Genomic DNA, 7,087 nt, shown 5'->3' with positions numbered 1-7,087 from the left:
AGTATTGAGTGCATAACTGAACATTATTATTTGATGGTTTTTTTGTTTGTTATTAAAAAACACTTTTATTTGATTGCATGGGTAAAATATGCTAATTTATTGAGACAGGTTTTTTGGGTTATCAGGAGTTGTATGCCAAAATAATCAGTATTAAAACAATAAAAGACCTGACAAATTTCAGTTGGTGGATAATGAATCTATAATACATGAAAGTTTAATTGTAATCATTACATTATGGTAAATAATGAAATTTAACACTATATGCTAATTTTTTGAGAAGGACCTGTATATATATATATATATATATATATATATATATATATATATATATATATATATATATATAAACATAAATATATATATGTGTGTGTGTGTCTTTTGACGAATCTGTCCTTTGAAAACCATGTGTAAATGACAGAGAATTGCTCTATGTAAAGGCTCATGTTAAAATAGCATTGCAATCGGGTAGCAATTGCGCTGCACTCAGATGTAAAGCATTGTATGGGTTCTTTTTTATTTAAGTTTTTTACAAAAAAAACACAAAGTGTCTAAAAACAAATAAATAAAAACATGTTGCCATTTTCCGAGACCCATAATGTTTCCATTTTATTGCAATGTTGAGTATACCAAAAAAAAGTAATTCCGGCTTTTTCATTTTTTTTCTCGTTAAACTCGGCACTCAGGAAACAACAAAAAAAATATTGAAAAATACAATTCAGGAAAAAAAAGTATTTCCTGAAGCATCTTTATCTTGAAAAAAAATGTTTTGCCCACCAGAGAAAGACGTCATGTGCACATACCCTTAAGCAGGGGTTATACTGTAGTGTGATTTTTTTTTTTAGTAGCGCTACGGATTGATTTTAACTATTTAGCTACAGTTGCAGTCTAAAGCAATTGGATGGACTACAGCTGCCACTCAATAGTTAAAATCAATTACTAGCACTAGAAAAAAACTTGCAGCATAGCCCTGACCTTAGCCTGGCAGAAAAACTGTGTCCATATTCATTGGTATTATCTGCCCCCTTCGTGCTTCTATTAGACATAGTGTGGTAGCTTCTGACTTGCAGGGAGTGGATGACACTTGTATTAGGTGAGTAGCTTATGCTGTGCTTGTGTATTTGCAATGAGGCAATGCAGAACTCCATGCCTGCTCGCTGGAACACTGCGCCATGTTCTTCTATTAGAGATAACATGGTAACTTCTTGCTAGTAATCAGAGGCACATTTATTAGTAGCCTATACTGCGCATGTGGATCTACCATGCAGGAAGGGTGACCCTCTGCCTCCAAATTCATACAGGTGATGTGCTGCTCTATCACTGCAATATGACTATAAAAGACACTGGAACAACACTACCAGTTACCCCCTGAGGAAGCCGTGTGTTGTGGCGACACATGATGTGGGATCATACAAACCTCCGCCACACAACATTCCATAATGGTCTCTTCCTCACACACATTGCCTATTATTACACATTATTGCTTGATTATGGATTTTTTGTTTGTTATCTAAAAAATATAGCTACATTTTATTACCCTATATAATTACTTTTTATGCTGTAATTACCTGGACAAGACAGAAATTCAGCCCTGGTATTTGAAATCACACAGGGCAATGCTTACTCCTTCCGCTTTCCTAAGATGGGATTTTCTATTAAATATACTGGCTGGAAGAAATCAAGATTTACTAAAGGAACAATATTACCAATAATAAGCTTAACCCTTTAATGACCACCAATACGTCTTTTTACTGACCTGAGATATAAGAGACTAACCTCCACATACAGGTGACAATCCAGCAGCTGTCGGCTGGACAGTATAGCTGACAACTTACTGCACCAGCCACGATCAGTGTTTGTACAATCCATATCTGTTTAACCCCTTAGATGCTGCTGTCAAAAGTGACTACATCATATAAATGGTTAACAGAGTCTGGGGTCTCCCTCTTTATCCCCATTGGCACCCTGAGATCATGATTGTGTGGTCCAGATGTTTGCCATGGCAATTCACGACCAAATAGCGGCCTTAGAATCTGCAGACTACAGTGGTCTGTTCAGACGTTAGCGACATTTTTTTTCGTTACTGTCATGCCTATTTGTATTAATTCCTGAAAATCACCTGAAGGGTTAATAAAGTACCTGACAGCAGTTTTCAATATGTTTAGGGGTGCTGTTTTTAAAATGGTATCACTTTTGGGGTTTTTCCAGTAGATAGGACCCTCAAAGTGACTTCATACCTGGATAGGTCCCTAAAAAAAAAAAAAAAAATTTTGTACATTTACTTGTAAAAATAAAAAATTACTGCTACATTTTTAAACCTCCTAAAATGCTAACAAAATAAAAGAACATTTTACAAATGGTGATGATGTAATGCAGACATGTGGGAAATGTTACTTATAAATGTTTTTCTAGAGTGTGACTATCCGGATTAACCCCTTTACGTCCAGTGACAGACACAGTCCTTCATTGGACGCCTCCCCCTGTTTAGTGCGGGCTCCGACGATGAGCCTGCACCTTTTCCGGCACTTAACATGCACGTGCAGGAAGCGCGTCATTACCTCCTCCCATCAGCGCCCGTTTTGCGTGACCGTGGGTCACCGATGTGTTGGCATGACAACCTGGGGTCAGCAGGAGACCCCTGTGGTTGTCATTGCTGGATCGCTATGAGTGCAGCCTTGTGGTCGGCACTCATAGCAAGTGAGCATTTCTGGTACATTGAGCAGTACTGCAGCCCTGCTCTATGCAGCAGAGGCGACCGGACAAGTGCAGCTTCTAGTATGTAAATAAAAAAACAAACAAAACACACACGTTTGGTATCACCGTGTCCGTAACAACCCTCTCTATAAAGCTATCCCACTAGTTAAGGCTGGAGTCACACTCAGCGTAAGACAATACGGTCCGTATATTACGGCCGTAATACGCTGAAAAGTCCCCAAAATAGTGGTCCTTAGCTCCTCCGTAGGCAGGGTGTTTCAGCGTTTTTTGCGCATGGCATCCTCCGTATGTAATCCGTATGGCATCCGTACTGCGTGGTTTTCTCGCAGGCTTGCAAAACCAACATACGGCTATACAAGGGATCCATGTGTAGAAAACAAACAAAAAAAAAACATATATACTGTCTATATATATATATATATATATATATATATATAATCAGTAGACACATATATGTATATATATTATTACTTCATACAGCGCTAGATAGCTTTAAAGCCGGTAATTCAATTGCCGGCTTTTGCGATCTCCTTCCTAAAACCCGACATGATATGAGACCTGGTTTACATACAGTAAACCATGTCATATCACCTTTTTTTTGCATATTCCACACTACTAATGTTAGTAGTGTGTATATGCAAAATTTGGCCGTTCTAGCTATTAAATTAAAGGGTTAAATGGCGGAAAAAATTGGCGTGGGCTCCCGCGCAATTTTCTCCGCCAGAGTAGTAAAGCCAGTGACTGAGGGCAGATATTAATAGCCTGGAGAGGGTCCATGGTTATTGGCCCCCCCCCCCGGCTAAAAACATCTGCCCCCAGCCACCCCAGAAAAGGCACATCTGGAAGATGCGCCTATTCTGGCACTTGGCCACTCTCTTCCCATTCCCGTGTAGCGGTGGGATATGGGGTAATGAAGGGTTAATGCCACCTTGCTATTGTAAGGTGACATTAAGCCAAATTAATAATGGAGAGGCGTCAATTATGACACCTATCCATTATTAATCCAATAGTAGTAAAGGGTTAAAAAATACACAAACACATTATTAAAAATTATTTTAATGAAATAAAAACAAAGGTTGTTGTAATAATTTATTCTACGCTCAATCCAATCACTGAAGACCCTCGATCTGTAACAAAAAAAAACAAAAACCCAACAATATCCATACCTTCCAAAGATCTGTAACGTCCAACGATGTAAATCCATCTGAAGGGGTTAAAATATTTTGCAGCAAGGAGCTCTGCTAATGCAGCGCTGCTCCTTGCTGCAAAACCCCGGGGAATGAAGGTAAAGTAGGTCAATGACCTATATTTACCTTCATTTGCGGTGAGACGCCCTCTGCTGGTTGTTCCTAGATCGTGGGAACTTTCCTAGAAAGCTCCCAGGCTCGAGTTCATATGAGGACAACCAGGAGAGGGCGCCTCTTATGAACTCGAGCCTGGGAGCTTTCTAGGAAAGTTCCCACGATCTAGGAACAACCAGCAGAGGGCGCCTCTTATGAACTCGAGCCTGGGAGCTTTCTAGGAAAGTTCCCACGATCTAGGAACAACCAGCAGAGGGCGCCTCACCGCAAATGAAGGTAAATATATGTCATTGACCTACTTTACCTTCATTCCCCGGGGTTTTGCAGCAAGGAGCAGCGCTGCATTAGCAGAGCTCCTTGCTGCAAAATATTTTAACCCCTTCAGATGGATTTACATCATTGGACGTTACAGATCTTCGGAAGGTATGGGTATTGTTGGTTTTTGTTTTGTTTTTTGGTACAGATCGAGGGTCTTCAGTGACTGGATGAGCGTAGAATAAATTATTACAACAACCTTTGTTTTTATTTCATTAAAATAATTTTTAATAATGTGTTTGTGTATTTTTTAACCCTTTACTACTATTGGATTAATAATGGAGAGGTGTCATAATAGACACCTCTCCATTATTAATTTGGCTTAATGTCACCTTACAATAGCAAGGTGGCATTAACCCTTCATTACCCCATATCCCACCACTACACGGGAATGGGAAGAGAGTGGCCAAGTGCCAGAATAGGCGCTTCTTCCAGATGTGCCTTTTCTGGGGTGGCTAGGGGCAGATGTTTTTAGCCAGGGGGGGGGGCAATAACCATGGACCCTCTCCAGGCTATTAATATCTGCCCTCAGTCACTGGCTTTACTACTCTGGCGGAGAAAATTGCGCGGGAGCCCACGCCAATTTTTTCCGCCATTTAACCCTTTAATTTAATAGCTAGAACGGCCAAATTTTGCATATACACACTACTAACATTAGTAGTGTGGAATATGCAAAAAAAAGGTGATATGAGATGGTTTACTGTATGTAAACCATGTCTCATTTTGGGTTTAGGAAGGAGATAGCAAAAGCCGGTAATTGAATTACCGGCTTTAAAGCTATCTAGCGCTGTATGAAATAATAATATATATACATATATGTGTCTAATGACACATTATATATATATATATATATATGTAAATATATATATATATATATATATAACAGTATATATGTTTTTTTTTTTACACATGGATCCCTTGTATAGCCGTATGTTGGTTTTGCAAGCCTGCGAGAAAAACACGCAGTACGGATGCCATACGGATTACATACGGAGGATGCCATGCGCAAAAGACGCTGAATCACCCTGCCTACGGAGGAGCTACAGACCACTATTTTGGGGACTTTTCAGTGTATTACGGCCGTAATATACGGACCGTATTTTTCAACGCTGAGTGTGAGGCCGGCCTAAGGGGGTCAGATTGGGAGACCTTGGTGGCCACTCAACTGGCCCATGATGACCAATCCACTTTCCAGGAAACTGTTTATGTAGGAAAAGTTTTCCCCCTCCCATATACTAATGTGCCACAAACAGGAAGTTGATATCACCAACCATTCCCATTTTATTTAGGTGTATCCATATAAATGGCCCACCCTGACGTATTCCCCCACATATGGGGTATTGGTGTACTCAGGAGAAATTGCACAACAAATTGTATGGAGCAATTTCACCTCTTACCCATATAAAAATGCAAAATATAGAGCAAAAAAAGATTTATTTTGGAAAAATTTCATTTAAATTTTTTTTTTCATGGCTTAACGTTGTAAACTTCTGTGAAGCACATGGGGGTTCAAGGTGCTCAATATACATCAAGATAAGTTCCGTAAGGGGTCTAGTTTCCAAAATGATGTCACTTGTGGGGGTTTCCACTGTTTAGGCACATGAGGGGCTCTCCAAATGCAACATGGCAACCGCTAATTATTCCAGTATATTTTACATTCAAAAAGTCAAATGGTCCTCCTTTCCTTCCAAGCCCTGCTGTGCACCCAAACAGTTGTTTTCTTCCACATATTGGGTATTTGTGCACTCAGGAGAAATTGCACAACAAATTGTATAAAGCAATTTCCCTTGTTACCCTTATGAAAATGCAAAATATAGAGCAAAAAAAGATTTATTTTGGAAAAATTTGATTTTTTTTTTTTCATGGCTTAACCTTATAAACTTCTTCGAAGCACATGGGGATTCAAGGTGCTCAATACACGTCTAGATCAGTTCCCTAAGGGGTCTAGTTTCCAAAATGGTGTCACTTGTGGTTGGTTTCCACTATTTAGCCACATCAGGGGCACTCCAAACGCGACATGGCGACTGCTTATTATTCCAGTAAATTTTGCATTCAAAAAGTCGAATGGCGCTCCTTCCCTTCCAAGACCTGCCATGTGCCCAAACAGTAGATTTCCCCCACATATGGAGTATTGGCATGCTCAGGAGAAATTGCACAACAAAATCTATGGTCCATTTTCTCCTGTTACCCTAGCAAAAGTTTAAAAAAAATAGGTCTAAATGAAAAGTTTTGTGAAAGAAAAGTAAATGGTTTTTTTTCCCTTCCACATTCCAAAAATTCCTGTGAAGCACCTGAAGGATTAATAAACTTCTTGAATGTGGTTTTGAGTACCTTGAGGGGTGCAGTTTTAAGAATGGTGTCATTTTGGGGTATTTTCTGTCACATAGACCCTTCAAAGCCACTTCAAATGTGAGGTGGTCCCTAAAAAAAAAATTAAAAAAAGAAAAAAACGGTTTTGCATTTTGTTGTAAAAATGAGAAATCGCTGGTCAACTTTTAACCCTTATAACTTCCTAACAAAAAAATTGTTTCTAAAATGTTGCTGATCTAAAATAGAAACGTGGGAAATGTTATTTATTAACTATTTTGTGCGATATGACTCTCTCATTTAAGGGCATAAAAATTAAAAGTTTGAAAATTGTGAAATTTTCAAAATTTTCGACAAACTTCCATTTTTTTAACAAATAAACGCAAGTCATATCAAAGAAGTTTTACCACTATCATAAAGTACAATATGTGATGAGAAAACATTCTTAGAAT

The sequence above is a fragment of the Ranitomeya imitator genome, chromosome 1, assembly GCF_032444005.1.
Source record: "Ranitomeya imitator isolate aRanImi1 chromosome 1, aRanImi1.pri, whole genome shotgun sequence".
NCBI lineage: Eukaryota > Metazoa > Chordata > Amphibia > Anura > Dendrobatidae > Ranitomeya > Ranitomeya imitator.
The sequence above is the reverse complement of the archived record's forward strand: the minus strand, read 5'-3'. Positions refer to the sequence as shown.